General features: G+C 45.3%; 1 long non-coding RNA gene across 1 annotated transcript in view; it reads right to left on the bottom strand.

Moving 5' to 3' along the window:
• LOC143935493 (uncharacterized) overlaps positions 1-16273 on the bottom strand; it is a 67941-nt gene extending 51668 nt beyond the window's left edge. The window contains exon 1 of the long non-coding RNA XR_013263539.1: positions 15841-16273. This is a non-coding gene — a long non-coding RNA (uncharacterized LOC143935493). The remainder of the gene's footprint in view (positions 1-15840) is intronic.
• Between the last annotated feature and the right edge of the window lie 251 nt (positions 16274-16524).

Raw genomic sequence — 16524 nt, 5'->3', positions numbered from 1 at the left:
CCGATTCCTTCCAGTCTGATGTCCTGGCCTTGCAGTCCGATGCCTTCCAGTCTGATGTGCCTGACATCCCAGTGCCTGCCTTTCAGCTTGACGTCCCAGTGCCTGCCTTTCAGCTTGACGTCCCAGTGCCTGCCTTCCAGCTTGACGTCCCAGTGCCTGCCTTCCAGCTTGACGTCCCAGTGCCTGCCTTCCAGCTTGACGTCCCAGTGCCTGCCTTCCAGCTTGACGTCCCAGTGCCTGCCTTCCAGCTTGACGTCCCAGTGCCTGCCTTCCAGCTTGACGTCCCAGTGCCCGCCTTCCAGCTTGACGTCCCAGTGCCCGCCTTCCTGCCTGACGTCCCAGTGCCCGCCTTCCTGCCTGACGTCCCAGTGCCCGCCTTCCTGCCTGACGTCCCGCTGCCCGCCTTCCTGCCTGACGTGCCGCTGCCCGCCTTCCTGCCTGACGTGCCGCTGCCCGCCTTCCTGCCTGACGTGCCGCTGCTCGCCTTCCTGCCTGACGTGCCGCTGCCCGCCTTCCTGCCTGACGTGCCGCTGCCCGCCTTCCTGCCTGACGTGCCGCTGCCCGCCTTCCTGCCTGACGTGCCGCTGCCCGCCTTCCTGCCTGACGTGCCGCTGCCCGCCTTCCTGCCTGACGTGCCGCTGCCCGCCTTCCTGCCTGACGTGCCGCTGCCCGCCTTCCAGCCTGACGTGCCGCTGCCCGCCTTCCAGCCTGACGTGTCGTTGCCTGCCTTCCAGCCTGATGTGCCAGCTTCCCGGTCCGATGTGCTTCTGTCTGCTGCCCTGCTTGAAGTGCCCGTTACCCAACCTGATGTGACTTTGCTCATAGCCCAGCTTGACGCAATGGACTTTCCCCAGCAACTGCTAGTTGGAGCGTCCGGAGGTCGCTCCTTTGAGGGGGGGTACTGTCAGGAAAGGTTCCCTCCGCTGGTAATATCAATCATTTGGCATGCAGTACTGCGATCCACCAGCAGGTGTCTCCTGCTGGAATTATGTAATCTTTGGTCCGCAGTACTGGTGTCCACCAGCGGAGGGATCCTGGCAGTATGGAGCAGGTATTGCCTTCTGGAGTCAGGCGTCACATGACTGACAGCAGCCATTATAAATACCCGGCAGTTGCACACACACCTCGCCTTGGTATTGTTCCTTGTGCCCTGACCTGCTGCTTGCGATCCTGAACCTGTGACCCGTGGTTCTTATCCTGGTCCCTACCCTGTCCCACCTGTTACCATTATCCCTGTCCTGCAGTCTGATCCGTCCATCCTCTCCCTGTCCTGCGTTCCTTACCCCATTTGCTGATCTCCCGTGTATGACCTTGGCCTGGCTTGTGACTCTGATTCTGGACTGCCCTTGTTTATCTGCTGATCTCCCTGTGTATGACCCTGGCCTGCCTATCGTTTACGGTCCTTGCATTTCCCATTTATTGTACATATCTGTCTGTTATTGTTTGGGGGTCTTTGTTGGTTGGTTTATTTCACTGTGTGGTTGTATTTTATATTATTCACTTTCTTTAATAAATCATATTTCACTTATACACGTTTGGGTTTCCTCTGTTGCAGTCCACACAGTTCTGGTCTTATCTGATACTTAACACAATGAGATTGCTCTCAGATAAAAAAAACTTATAAAAAATTACCCATTGAATCATATATTTTCTTTTAGACATATTTATATTTTCTTGGGATTAAAATGTTTAAAACTCAGCTATAAGAATGTTTTCAAATTCTAAAATATATAAAGGCCATTTATTGTCATTCCCATGAGAATATCTTGAAATTCTTCTTTGCTTTGTATCATCCGTACTTCAATATGTCTACTTTTTATTTCTGGTATCACATAATTTGCCTTATATTCTGTACATGTAATTTATTTTAACATAAAATAAAAAATTTTGAACGAGAAAAAATTACCCATTGATCCCTTACCTTCTTACCTTCTTTCCGTATTAAAGCAGAGGCTCTTATCCAAAAAGCCATTTCGGATCAAATCATTGACAAAAAAGAAGCCCTTTTTTCACGGAAAGATTTTTATAGTACGCCCTATTTCTATCACCTGCCGAAAGTACACAAAGATGTATCTCACCCGCCAGGTAGACCTATTGTGGCATCTATGAATAGTGTGAGTAGTGGCTTTTCTCTATACATTGATTCCTTTTTGCAACCCTTGGCTCATCATACATACAAGATTCCATACATTTCCTGGATCTTTTGTCTCCTTATACTTGGAATGAGAACCACTCATGGTTATCCCTAGATGTCAATTCTTTATATACTTCAATTCCACACGATGTAGGCCTATCAGCAGTGCAATACTTCCTAACGCTTGACTCTAATCTTAATACCAGACAAGCTTCATTCATCCTGGAAGCTGCGGCTTACTGTCTAAAGCCCCATACACACTATTAGATTATCTGCTGAGTTTTTCCTTCAGATTTACCAAAACCATGTAGTAGAAAGGGCCTGCCTGATTGCATACACATTGAAACTCCTAAGGTTTGTCCTCATAATATATGGTTTTGGTAAATCTGAAGGAAAAACTCAGCAGATTATCTGATAGTGTGTATGGGGCTTTACTCACAACTATTTTCAATTTGAGGCCCAGTTTTACCTACAAACCCATGGCACAGCGATGGGCGCTAATTTTGCGCCCTCCTATGCCAATTTAACCATGGGTCTGTGAAAAAATCGGTATATTTGGAACAACAATCCCTTTGCTCAACAGGTGGTATTTTTTGGTCGATACATTGTCGATATCGTCATTATCTGGGATGGTACTCCATCCCAGGTGGACGAGTTTGTCACCTATTGTAATACAAATGATCTGGGTCTCTCTTTTTCTGCAGTGTGGAATAAGGAGAGCTTGGCTTTCCTCGATCTAGAGCTCAACCACGAAGGTAATAATATCTTTGCTTGCAATTACACCAAACCCACTGTAGGCAATTCATATCTACATTATGATAGCTACCGTCACCCCTTGTGGGTGAATAACATCCCCAAGGGACAGTTCTGTAGGCTTAGACAGAATTGCACTAGAGATTGTGATTATATAACACAGAGTTCTTTACTTAAAGAAAAGTTCATTGAGAAGAGTTATTCCCCACATTTGGTGGAACAGGCATACAACACTTTTCTTCCTGGAAAAAAACCTAGGATTGTTAAACCCCCAGAAGAACCTGTCATACGGTTTATTACCGGGTTCCATAGACAGTACAAAAAAATGGAACACATCCTAGGAAAACATTGGAGCATTTTAAAACCGGACCCCCATCTGAGTTCCTCCTTGAGTGATAGACCTAAGGTTACTTATAGGAGGGCACCTACCCTTAAAAACAAGATAGCACCTAGCAAGCTGAAGTGTAAACGTGACCCTAATCCTCTTTGTCTCATTCCACTCGTAGGGATGTACAGGTGTAACAAATCTATTTGTAAGACTTGTGATTTTGTTAATCACGCCCAAAAAAACTTTACCCATAAAGGAGTTACGTATCCAGCCACTCAATTCCATAACTGCTCTAGTAATTATGATGTTTTTGGCCTCACCTGTCCATGCAAAATGCTATATGTAGGCCGCACAATATGCCCACTTAGACAGCGCTTTGGTAAGCACCGCCGACTTATTGAATTGGGCTCCGACAAACACAGCGTGCCTCAGCATTTTTTTGAGTTTCACGACCTAGTCCACGATAGGCCTCCAGGTCTGGGTTATTGAATCCATACCTAGTGGGGTGTCCCAGGCAGAATGCTTTTCAAAATTGTGCGAGCGCAAAACTTTTTGGATTTTCTCTCTGGACACTCTTGCCCCTAATGGCCTCAATGAGGAAATTGAGATGCACACTATCCTTTAGGCCTGTGAAATCTTCTGAGAATAAAGATACCTCTCTCTTTCTTCTTTTATTCCTTTTATATGTCATTTTATTTTATATTTATTTTATTGGGAATGTTTAATTATGTTTAGTAAGATTCACGTGTATTTATGGTTGGACTTATGTGCATTCATATCTGAGAATTTTCCTGCGCATAGATACAAGCCCAGTGAATATAATAATATATCATTTTTTTTGTAGGTCATAGGTTAGTTTATTTTTCATTTTATTTTATTTTATATATTTTTTAAGTATTATTTTTTTATGTTTTATTATTTATTAATTATTCGTTTTATTTTTTATTTTATATATTTAATATATATTCTCTATATTTTTCTAGTTTATATATTTTCTATACACATTTTCATTTATTTTTATTGTTATTATTTTTATTAATTTTATTGTTAATTGTATTGTTAATTTAATTTTTATATATATATATATATATATATATATATATATATGTATATATATATATATATATATATTTTTGTAATTAGTACTCTCTAATGAGGTTGTCATTTCAGCCTTCTAGCAGACATTATCTGGTTAATTATGTTGTTTACTAAGATCCCTATTTAAATGCCGTGTTCAGTGTTTCCCTTCTATACTTACACTTGAGAAAGGAGCGCGCATGTCTGTTATGGACATCCCAGAGAACGCTGGGACTGTGACATCATAATGGATGGGGACATCATCCGGCGATGTCCCTATATAAGTCACCGCGCCGCGTGCCTGTCATTGTGACCGGAAACAGCGACGAGGCAACAGCTCAAGAAGAGAAGAACAGAAGACCAGAAGACGGCGGCAGCGTCGAGAGAGGCGACAGAAGACCGGGCCACCGCTTGTTAAATAGCTAGAAGAAGGCGTGGTGGCCCGGCAAGAAGAGCCGAAGAGGGGACAAGACGGAAGTCGGAAGAAGACCCCTGGGCGGCGGCGAAGAAGAAAGCCGGGCTCCTCCGCTAGTAAAAGAGCTAGCAGAAGATAGCGGAGGAGTCCGGCGAGAAGACCCCCGAAGACGGAAGAAGACCCCCGGAGCTGTGCAATAAACAATTTTAACCCTTGTGTGTTGTTTTTTTTTTTACATTTTATTCACAGGTGAATGGATAGGGGTACATTGTACCCCATACTCATTCACATAGGGTGGGGGCCGGGATCCGGGGGCCCCCTTATTAAAGGGGGCTCCTGGATTCCAATAAGCCCCCACCCGCAGACCCCGACAACCAACGGCCAGGGTTGTCGGGAAGAGGCCCTTGTCCTCATCAACATGGACCTAGAGGGGGACCCCCAAGCTGTTTTTTCGGCGTAGGGCTTCCCCTTTAATTCCATACCAGGTGACAAGGCTAGCGACACTTCCTTCACTGGTCCCGGCTACCTGGAGCCACGCTCAAAATGAGCGGACTTTTCTCCGGGTGGGAAAAGTCCATTCATTTCAAAAGTATGGCGGACTAGCACACACACGGCCGTATTGTCCGCCGAAATGCGAGTCCGGCGGACATATTTGAGTGCAATACTACTTTCTTAGTCCGCCGGACTTTTGGGTAAAAAAAGTCCGCCGGAGCCCACACATGGGCGGATTGTCCGGCGGACTTGAGTCCGCCCGACTTTTCCACCAGATTGTTTGATCGTGTGTACGCGGCTTTAGACTCCTTTTAATTATGCTGTTAGACATCTGATTATCAAGCGCCAGCACCCTGTGTTCTAATCCCTCCTATTAGCCCACCTGCTCCTGACACAAAATCCCCCAACTCTCCTCCCAGCACAAATCTTACTTCAATCCCCCTCCTAGGACAAATTCCCACAAATCCCTCTTCCTAGCACAACCCCCTCTAAGTTACACTTCCCAGTCCAAATTCTTCCTCCCTACTGAAATCCCCCCCAGCACAAGCATCCCCTCTCCTGATTCAACCCTCCACCTTCCCCACTCCCTCCTCCTAGCACATATCCCCCCTCCCTAAATCTCCATCACTTTTCCCAACACAGATAGATGCCCGTCCCCCTCCCCCAACTTACAGGGTGAAGACACTAATAGCCAGCACGAGCATAGCTGCCAGCAGTCAATTTTCCCAGGAAATTCACAGGATTCAGACCCTTGTCCTGGTCTGTCCGTTTCCTGGGAAAAATCACAGGAAATTGGCATTGTCCCGGCAAAAACGTCACCAGCCAACCACCAGCCGCAGCTCCCAGCTATGAAAACATGGCTGTGTGGGGATCTCCATGCGGTTAGCAAGTCTCTTCTGTGTGTACAGTGGAGAGGGGAGTATCCGCCCAGGGCAGCTAATTGGCTTCTCTCCTCAGTGTACAAGCAGAGCAATTTGGTTGTACACTGCAGCCGATTAGCTGTCTGTGTCAAAGGCCCCTCTACACTGTACACACAGAAGAGACCTGCTAGCCGCATGGAGATCCCTCGGGCACTACAGAGCTGCAACCTGCCCCGCCCCGCCAATTCTCAGTAAGCTGACAGCCAAAGTTGCAGGAAGGATGCAGCAGGTGATCTGCTGGATATTCTGTGTATTGGGAGAGTGCTGTGTGCACATCAAGTCCTGTACCATGTCTGCATCCTCTCCCCCACCATGTCTGCACCCTCTCACCCTCTCCTGTACCATGTCCGCACCCTCTCCTGTACCATCTCCGCACAGTTCAGACAGTCTCCTGTACCATCTCTGCACACTTTCTGACAGTCTCCTGTACCATCTCCGCACCCTCTCTGACAGTCTCCTGTACCATCTCTGCACACTCTGACAGTCTCCTGTACCATCTCCACACACTCTCTGACAGTCTCCTATACCATCTCCGCGACGCATCATCTCATGACTAAACCATGCCTACAAATGGATGCCCCACCCATAATTAAAATAAGACTCCACCTACATACAAAAAAGTGTCCCTATAAATCTTTTCAGAATGTTGCCAACTATGCAGGAGGTGTGCTGTGTCCTGTCAGAAGAGCATTCACCTACAGTATACAGGACATGAAATCGGGTCTTACTGTAGATCGCATTGCACTGCACACACACAAAGCCCCCTATCTCCTCCAAGGGCATCTCTTCTCCCGACAGCAGGAAATGTGGATAGGGGGTGCTGTGTATACAGTGCAATTTGATCTACAGTAAAAGCGATCCATGGTCTTATGTGCTCTTCTGACAGGAAGGAGAGCACAATACAGCGGACCTCCTCCTGAATGTCTCCTCTCTCTGCTCCAGCCTCCTATCCCCTTGTCCCAGCTGTGAGTGCGGGCAGGGGAAGGAGCTCAGTGGCAGCTGGCCAGCCTCATCATCCCTCCATGTCTCTTACCCAGCAGCTAAAAGCCAGCGGGAGGTAGAAGGGGAAAAACCTGGGTGAGAGGCAAGGAGGGCATTGTTCTCCACCGATCCTCCTGCTGTCCGAGCCCCCTGTGTACCAGGGCTTCCTACAGGAGGACCGTGGTCCCCCCTAGCCGTGGCGCTGCTTACAGAATATATCTAGCACTCCCTCAGCTCAAATCAGGGTGAGGGGGCTATACTTCTGATCCCCTTTCTATTGCTTCCGGTACTCAGCAGGGTTGCTCTCTTTTCATCATTGCAATGGAAACTTTAGCTCTAGGCATTCGGTCACATCTGGATGTTCTTGGGGTGGAGAGTGGGGGGGAGGGGACAGCATCGTTGTTTGCCGATGATCTGCTGCTTTTTCTCACTTCCCCCCATACTTCCCTTCAAACGCTCATGGATCTATTAGCTTTCTTTCGTCACATCTCGAGTTTGGCAGTTAATTAGGCGAAATTGGAAGCTCTTAACATTAATCTGGATGAGGATGCCTAACGGAGCCTAAAGCATAACTATAGTTTTTCTCTGCAACCTAAATCTTTAGAGTATTTTGGGATTAAATTGAATCCCATAGTGGCTTCTCTTTATAAAACCAATTACACAAATTTGTTTGCTAAACTGCTACAGGATGTGTAGTCATCCATGGGCCATTTATCCTGGATGGGCAGAGTAGCTGCAGTTAAAATGGTACTCTTTCTTAGAATTTTATATTTCTTTCGTCCCCCTATGTTGATTCCTGCTCTGACATCTGAAGATTTTAAAGCCAGCTCTTGAAATTCATTTGGCAACCCCGGGGCCATAGACTGTCACACTGCATGCTTTAGAGGACACGAGAGACCGGTGGGCTGGGTGTTTTTGACCTCATATAAATACTATAGGATAGCGCAACTTATCCAACTGACTCAATTATGGTGCTGGAGGCCCAAGTCTGTAAAGCGCAACCCATTGATCTCTTTATGTAGATCCCCTCAAGGATCCAGCGGGCAGTACTCTGCTTTCCCCTGTCCCAGTGGCAGATCTACCAGGGTCACAGCCATCACACTTGCGACTGGGCCCTGGCATTCCGCCACTGTCGGGGGCCCCAGCGGGGTTGCTAGTCCCACAGCTAGTCCCAGAGTGGGACAAGCTCACACCTCCCACAGTACACATACGGGAGAGCAGTGGGGGGAGAAGGAGCAGATGGGCTGTGTCATCCCATGCAAGAGAAGAGGGAGGGAGAGGGAATGTAGGGGGGAGCAGGGAGAACTGTCGGCTCTGAGCTGTATGAGAGATATGCTCTCTGTTCAGAGCCGTGCTGAGGGGACAAGCAGCATTGATGAGCACTGATTGGCTGCACTGATAGGCAGTGCTGACAGGAGGCATTGATGGGCACTGATAGACAGTGCTGATAGGAGACATTGATGGACACTGATATGCTGCACTGATAGGCAGCACTGATTAGTGGCATTGATGAGCAATGATCTGTGGCACAGATATGCAGCGTGGCACTGATGGGCATTAATGAGCACATCAGGCTGCACTGATGGGCACTGATAGGCAGCATTGAGCACTGATATGCTGCACTGATGGGCAGCATTGATGGGCACTAATAGGTGGCACTGATAGGCATTGAGCACTGATAGGTGACACTGATAGGCAGCATTGATAGGTGACACTAATAGGCATCATTGGCAAGCACTGATAGGCAGAATTTATGGGCACTGATAGGTGGCATTGATGGGCATTTAGCACTGATAAGCAGCACTAATATGTGGCACTGATGGATGTTGATAGGTGGAATTGATGGGCATCGGTAGGCACAATTGATGAGCACTGATAGGCAGCATTAATGGACACTAATAGGTGGCACTGGTAGGCAGCAGTTATTATCAGTGTAAACAATTTACTGACATTGTTGGCAGTTAACGCTTCTCCTTTCCGTACACAGACACCGCGTCAGAGGAAAGGGCTGCCAATATCCAGCAAGTCTGTTTACATGTGATCAGCTAATCACATGGTAAAATGCCATATACTGTAGGTGAATGCACTTCTGACAGGACAGAACACAGCACGCTCCTGTCACGCCTCTCTTCCGCCGCCCAGCATTTCCACCTGCCTCTCAGTGGTTAAATTATGGCCTTCATTTCACTGGTTAGACCCCTCTGAAATTAGTGTTTTTCACTCTCGTGTACATGAGGTCTTAGTCCAGTAATAAAGAAATATTTAAAGATATTCTTAAATTTGTGTGGAGTGCCTATGAATGTCCCTGATTTTTTTTTACCCTTGTATTTTCAATGCATGCTAATAAATATAAATAATAATGTATTGTCTGTGTTTTCAGAGACTGATATACATATATATTTTTACAATTCATTTTATAGGGAAGTTAAAGTGGTTGTAAAGTCAAAAGTTTTTCTTATCTTAATGCATCAGGATAAAAAGCCTTCTGTGTGCATCAGCCCCACTCCAGCGCCCCTTATTAATTACCTGAGCCCCATTTCTCTCCAGCGATGTCCATGAGTTCCTCCACTTCCCAAGACTCTCCTGATTGGCTAAGGCACAGCAGCGGTGCCAAAAAACAGTTAGCCAATCAGGAGAGAGAGGGGACGGGGCCAAATCAGGGCTCCGTGTCTGAATGGACACAGGGAGCTGTGACCCAGCTCAGGTGCCCCCATAGCAAGCTACTTTCTAATACAGAATTGATCTTTGTTATCTTTTCTACAAAAAAAAAGCCTTTCATCTGACCATGCATCTCTTCTTTCTGATGGGGGGGGGGGGGGGCAGGTTACAGTGTGCCTGTATTCTATAGTCTCACTCCCGAGCTGCCCGGGCTGCATCTATTGCCCTGCCCCCTCATCAGAGCATTTGATTGACAGCAGCAGGAGCCAATGGTTGCCGCTATCAATCTGCCCAATGAGGAAGGAGACAGTGGCCAGAGCAGCTGCCCTTGTGCACGTTGCTGGATCGGAACGGCTTAGGTAAGATTAAGAGGGGCCGTGCAAATTGACAGTACCTGTAATAAATAAATAAATAAATAATCTATATTTAGGGTAACATACACTTTAAGTCATATAGACTGTACATTTTTAGATAGGTGATTTAGAACTGTGCAACTTTCCACAGGCTGAGAATAAATCTCATGTCATGGTGGAATTGACATTAACCACTTGCCGACCACCTAACTGTAAATATACCTTATTACTTCGATGTTAAATACCGGGGTTATGGCAGAAGCTAGCTGCCATAACCCCGGTATCTTTAGTTACAGTAGGCTATTGTCTTTCATAAGTGGTCTCAACGGGGGAGGGTCTCTTGACAAAAAATATATACATAATGTTTGGGGGTTCTAAGTAATTTTCTAGCAAAAAGTACAGATTTTTACTTGTAAACAACAAATGTCAAAAAAGGCCTGGTCCTAAAGTGTTTAAAATGATCTATCTGTACTTCAGTTCTTGCTTCAAAAACAGGGAGAAATGATGGGCTTTTAGACTGTAGTGTAGACCCCATGTCTAGTAATCACTCATATCACACTGTTTTTACTAGCAATTCTACTCAAAGCACATACTGCTACTATTTAATAAAAGCATGAAACGTTACAAGAGAGTATTGCCACAGAAAAACACCCATGCACGTTACAAAAGCTAGGTTAGGGACAGATGCATGTACTATAATATGTCATGGTAATGACTGCTGCAATATTGCAACACAAAGATTGCAAAAACGTTATAGGAGCTTATTAACCACTTGCTTACTGGGCACTTAAACACCCTTCCTGCCCAAACCAATTTTCAGCTTTCGGTGCTCTCACAATTTGAATGACAATTACTCAGTCATGCAACACTGTACCCAAATTAATTTTTTGTCCTTGTTTTCCCACAAATAGAGCTTTCTTTTGGTGGTATTTGATCACCTCTGGGGTTTTTATTTTTTGCGCTATCAATGAAAAAAGACCGAAAATGTTGAAAAAAAAATGAATATTTCTTTGTTTCTGTGACAAAATTATGCAAATTATTAATTTTTCTTCATAAAGTTTGGCCACAATTTATACTGCTACATGTCTTTGGTAAAAATAACCCAAATTAGTGGATATTATTTGGTCTTTGTGAAAGTTAGAGAGTCTACAAGCTGTGGTGCGAATCATACAAAATTGATCACATCTGATGTACTGGTGGCCTATCTAATTTCTTGCGACCCGAACAAGCCAGCAAAGTACAAATACCCCCCAAATTACCCCTTTTTGGAAAGTAGACATTCCAAGGTGTTTAGTAAGAGGCATGGTGAGCTTTTTGATGTTGTCATTTTTTTCCCACAATTCTTTGCAAAATTAAGATTTTTTATTTTTTTCCACAAAATTGTCATTGTAATAGGTTATTTTTCTCACATGGCATGTGTATACCACAAATGACACCCCCAAAAAAATTCTGCTACTCCTCCTGAGTATTACAATACCACATGTGTGGGACTTTTTCACAGCCTGGCCACATAGAGAGGCCCAACATGCAGGGAGCGCTATCATGTGTTCTAGGAGCATAAATTACACATCTAACTTGTTGACTACCTATTATACTTTTGAAGGCCCTGGAGCACCAGGACAATGACACGTGACACTGATGACAGATGGCACTGATACGTGGCAATGATGACACGTGGCACTGATGACTGATGACAGATGGCACTTATACGTGGCACTGATGACACGTGGCACTAATACGTGGCACTGATGACAGATGGCACTAATACGTGGCACTGGTGACAGATGGCACTAATACGTGGCACTAATACGTGGCACCGATGACAGATGGCACTAATACGTGGCACCGATGACGCGTGACACTGATGACAGATGGCACTGATAAGTGGCATTGATGACACGTGACACTGACAACAGATGGCACGTGACACTGACAGGTGGCACTGATGACAAATGGCACTGATACGTGGCACTGATGACAGATGGCACTAATATGTGGCACTGATGACAGATGGCACTATGTGGCACTGATGACATGTGGCACTGATGACAGATGGCACTTATACGTGGCACTGATGACAGATGGCACTGGGGACAAATGGCACTGACAACAGGTGGCACTGGGGACAGATAGCACTAACAGGTGGCACTGGGGACAGATAGCACTAACAGCTGGCACTGGGGGCAGGTAGCACTGGGGAGGATGGCACTGGGGGAGGATGGCACTGGGGCGGATGGTACTTTTTTTTTACTTTTTATTTTATTTTTTTACATGCGGCCGCTGCAGCCGTTCATCTCTCCCTTCTCACACGCTGTCTGTGTGAGAAGGGAGAGCGGCGCTGAGAGATGATCTCATATGTTTACATATGAGATCATCTCTCATTGGATATTCCGATCGCGCTGTAAACGGCCGCTGTGATTGGCCGTTTACAGCGATCTGTGACTGGCTGTGTTTGAGGGACACGGCCAGCACAGAACTTCCCCGATGCGTGCTCCCGGGAGCACGCATTGCGGAAGTAAACAGGAGGACATCCAGGGATGGCCTCCCGGCAGATAGCGTCAGCACTGTAGCCGTCTTTCGGCTATAGGGCGGGCGTGAAGCGGTTAAAGACTGCTGAAAGTTAAGGAAAGAGACTGTTGTCATCTATCATTTGAGCACATGGCATATGCCTTGTTCACACAGGCTGTTAGAACCTGGATCACCTTCTGGTGGCACTGTGGTTCCCAGAGCTGAAGTTCAGGTGGCCCCCAGCGGGTGTCTGCCAGCTGCCAGCAGATCGCAGTAATTAGCTTCTGATACTAGCTGCTGGAAAGGTATATAACCCCTACCATGACTTTCATCAGTGCTTCAGTGTCTTCCCTTTTAGCCATACAACTGCTTGCTGATTATCTTGTTCCGTATCCTGTTACCCTATCTCTGCTCCCCATGTTCTCAATCTCATGCCTTGTTTGTGTCAGCTTCCCTCCATTTGTACATAGTGTATTATAGTTAGATTGTTGGTTTTGTTTTGTTTCGCTGTCACGTTTATTTTTCACTTTTGCTGTGTTTATGGTTTGTTGGCATTGGACAGGTGTGGGAGTTCACCGCTCCTAGGCAATGATTAAGCACCATATATGGTGTGAAAAGCTTAAGCTGTGCAGTTGGTCTGTATCTACTTATGATGCTTTGATTTCTAATTTCAGCATCAATTTTTGTTTTTGCTCTGGGGGCACTTGGCAAGAGGGAGATGCCAAGAGCACCAGGGACCCGAGAAGAGGAGGATCAGGGATGCTCTATGCAAAACCACTGCACAGAACAGGTAAGTATGCCATGTTTGTTCTTTTAAGAAAAAAAAGCCTTTAATATCACTTTAACCAGGCACTGCTAGGCGGCAATGATAGGTGGCACTGATAGGCGGCACTGATTGACACTGATTGGCAGCACTAGTGGGCACTGCTTGGCAGCACTGGTGGGTACTGATGATGATGATGATCAGTGACCTGATTGTTAGGGCAGATGTCCCCTATGTGGATTTGCCAATTTTCGGATCCCCTCTACTCACGCCCTGTCAGCCTGAGCGGAGTATTGCCGATTGCCGGCAAATCCTGTTTACATCCATGATCAGCTGTGATTGGTCATAGCTAAACCCGTAGTAAGGATCTGCCGTGATTCACTCTTTACCCTGATCTGTGATCAGCCATGTCTGAAGGATGCAGCTATCACAGATCACTGCCGATGCATGCCACAGGGGGACTGCAGGCAGCGCAAGCACGGCAAAATGTCATCTAACTGCCTCCCGGCAAAGTGTGGCCGCGCTGTAGCCATCATTTGGCTATAGTGCGGTCGCAAAGGGGCTAATTAACTTTATTTTAATCATAGTCAGCTTGATTACAGTTTTCAGAAGTGTTACCCACTGATCTGGTCATCCTTGCTGCCCCTTACACAGGTGTATCAATGTATACCCCGCGCAAGGCTCAACTTTACCAAGTGTTCTGTTCATCTCTTTACAGGCAGTCCCTTTAATGTCTATTGGAACGCAGTGGCCACAAGGACAGCCGCTTCTCCCAATTTGGCATCTGCATGGGTACACAGCGCAGACAGTGTGCATTCAGGGCCATGCACCTGCACCTGCAAATGGACTTGCAGCATTTTTTTCCAGCGCAGCACACTACAACGTGCAGTAGTGATTACCTCAGTGCACTAACACGCGTAAAGGGAGTCCCGGAGCAGAGGAGAGAAGGGGATCAGCGTAGGGACAGAATAACAAGTGCGGACTGCACAGTCACGCTGTTAATGTGTAAAAGCTTTCCCCTTTAAGAGAAGGGGAGTGGCCACAGCAGGGGATGCGATCACCAGAGAAGGAAGTGAAAAGGGGGAAGTGACGTCAGTCTAGAGTGACGGGTAGAAAGATTCCCACCCAACCTCCCTGTTTAGGGTTAATTAGAAAGGGTGAGGCAGAAACAAGCTGGGCAGTGGTTTGGGTCTGTGAGGAGGAGGAGGAGATGTATGTTATCTGGAGATATAACATGGTTGTTACCCATCTGTGGTATGGGGTTTATCAGGTACCTTCCGGTTATGAGGGGTTAACCAGGAAAGGGTAAAAAGGGAGGTCACTGCGAAGTTTGGGTGCCATCTCACAGTCCGGGAGTTGCGACTGGAGGCCTAAAGTTGATACGAAGTTTGTCGCAGTGACCAGTGGTGTGTGTTCCCCTCCAAGACCCCAAAAAAGTACAGAGAAGGTTATTACAAAAGTTATTTTAAATGTTATTTATTTAAGTTTATGTTCATTTGTTAATAAAAGGCCAGCAAGGCCATTTACTCCAATACCTTGTCACGTTTTTTGTGGGGAGGGATTTGGAGGGATTGGAGATTATGCTTAAGAGGTGGAAAAGACTGGGGGGTTAAGTCCTTCACATGTCATGTGTAAGGTGGTAACACACTTGTAACCATACCACAATGCAAATGTGTGATTTGGCCCCAAGGCATTTGAAAAGTTAAACAGGCCAATTACTGCTTCATATCACAAATGAACTATGAGTACATCTTTTGTAGAGAACAGATATATTAGGCCTCTTGCACATGGGAGTAAAAAATGGCAGTATTTTTACTGATCCGAACACAGAGGCTTTGTTGTCTGTGGAACAAAGCACACAGCTTCATAAAGCAATCATAACAGAGCCATTAAATATAAATAGAAAATGTTAAGTTTGATTGCAAACATTTGCATGCATATGCATGTATACATAAGTAAATACTGCACGTGTATATTGCAACAATGGCAACAGAGGAAGGTGAAGAAGAATTTTACGTCATGTATATACACATACCCACATTAACATGCCTATACCCGAGTATACATAAGGTCAGAACATTTTGCTCAGGATCTTTCTGTCAACAATTACCCAAGTATAAACATCATATGACTTATGGTCATTTATATGGGAAAGGGGGGTTTTGATAAATAGAAAGATAATAATAACGAGATATACACTTTAACCTGTGTAATAAACACGAGGGTGCTGGTTCCTAATAATAAAATGTGACGTAAAGTGATATGAGGTACAAACTCTCTTTCTCTCTCTGTATGTATATATATATATATATATATATATATATATATATATATATATATATATATATATATATATATAATGTAGTATATATGTTAGGGTTAGGTAAAAGCTGTAGCCTGCTATCTACTGGAGCCAAAACAGAGTATATACAGTAAAAGAGAATGACAAGTGACTTACCCGAAAGCCAAGAATATTATTTCTCACAATATATAGATGATGTACGACAGCAAAACCAGGCCAATAATGGCAAAAAACATCAGGATGAAAATGTCCAGCATCTTGGAGGCCTTAGGATGCAGGGAAATAGTCTGGGAGGGGGCAGGGAGAGATGTGGATAGGAGGGGAGGGGGCTGCATCTGCTTACGCTGCCACTATTACCTCTGTCATTCGCCTCCTCTTACATGCTGCTACACCGTCAATGCTGTGTCATCATCAGCACAATAAGCAAAAAAAAAAAAAAAAAATCCTTCCAGGATGAATGTTCCATATATATTGCAGTACATTGCCCATATATTTTGCTATTTTTTAACAGCAAAGGCAGTCCAAGATGATAACAGCCCATTTTCCTGATCCACTGCAAGAAAAATAAATGCAAGGTTGGAAAGTAATATTTAGAGTGAGTTATATTCCATATGAATAAAATTCACAATCACATCAGAAATACTTTTTTTGCATGATCACAATTTCAGCTAAGGTTCTTGTATGTTCTTTGGTAAGAATATTTTTTATTTTTGATGTGATCACATGCCTGATATAGGGGTCCTTTGTGGCTCTGAAATTGGCTCTGGAAATGGCTCTGGATTCTTCCATTGTGATGTGACCATCTTGAATAAAACATTTGGCTGTAATTTGAAGATCCTG

Source organism: Lithobates pipiens, unplaced genomic scaffold (assembly GCF_037356315.1).
Source record: "Lithobates pipiens isolate NorthernLeopardFrog02 unplaced genomic scaffold, aLitPip1_a1.2 Scaffold_28, whole genome shotgun sequence".
In the NCBI taxonomy this organism is placed as follows: domain Eukaryota; kingdom Metazoa; phylum Chordata; class Amphibia; order Anura; family Ranidae; genus Lithobates; species Lithobates pipiens.
Note: the sequence above shows the minus strand (reverse complement) of the source record. Positions and strands in the feature narration are given on the sequence as shown.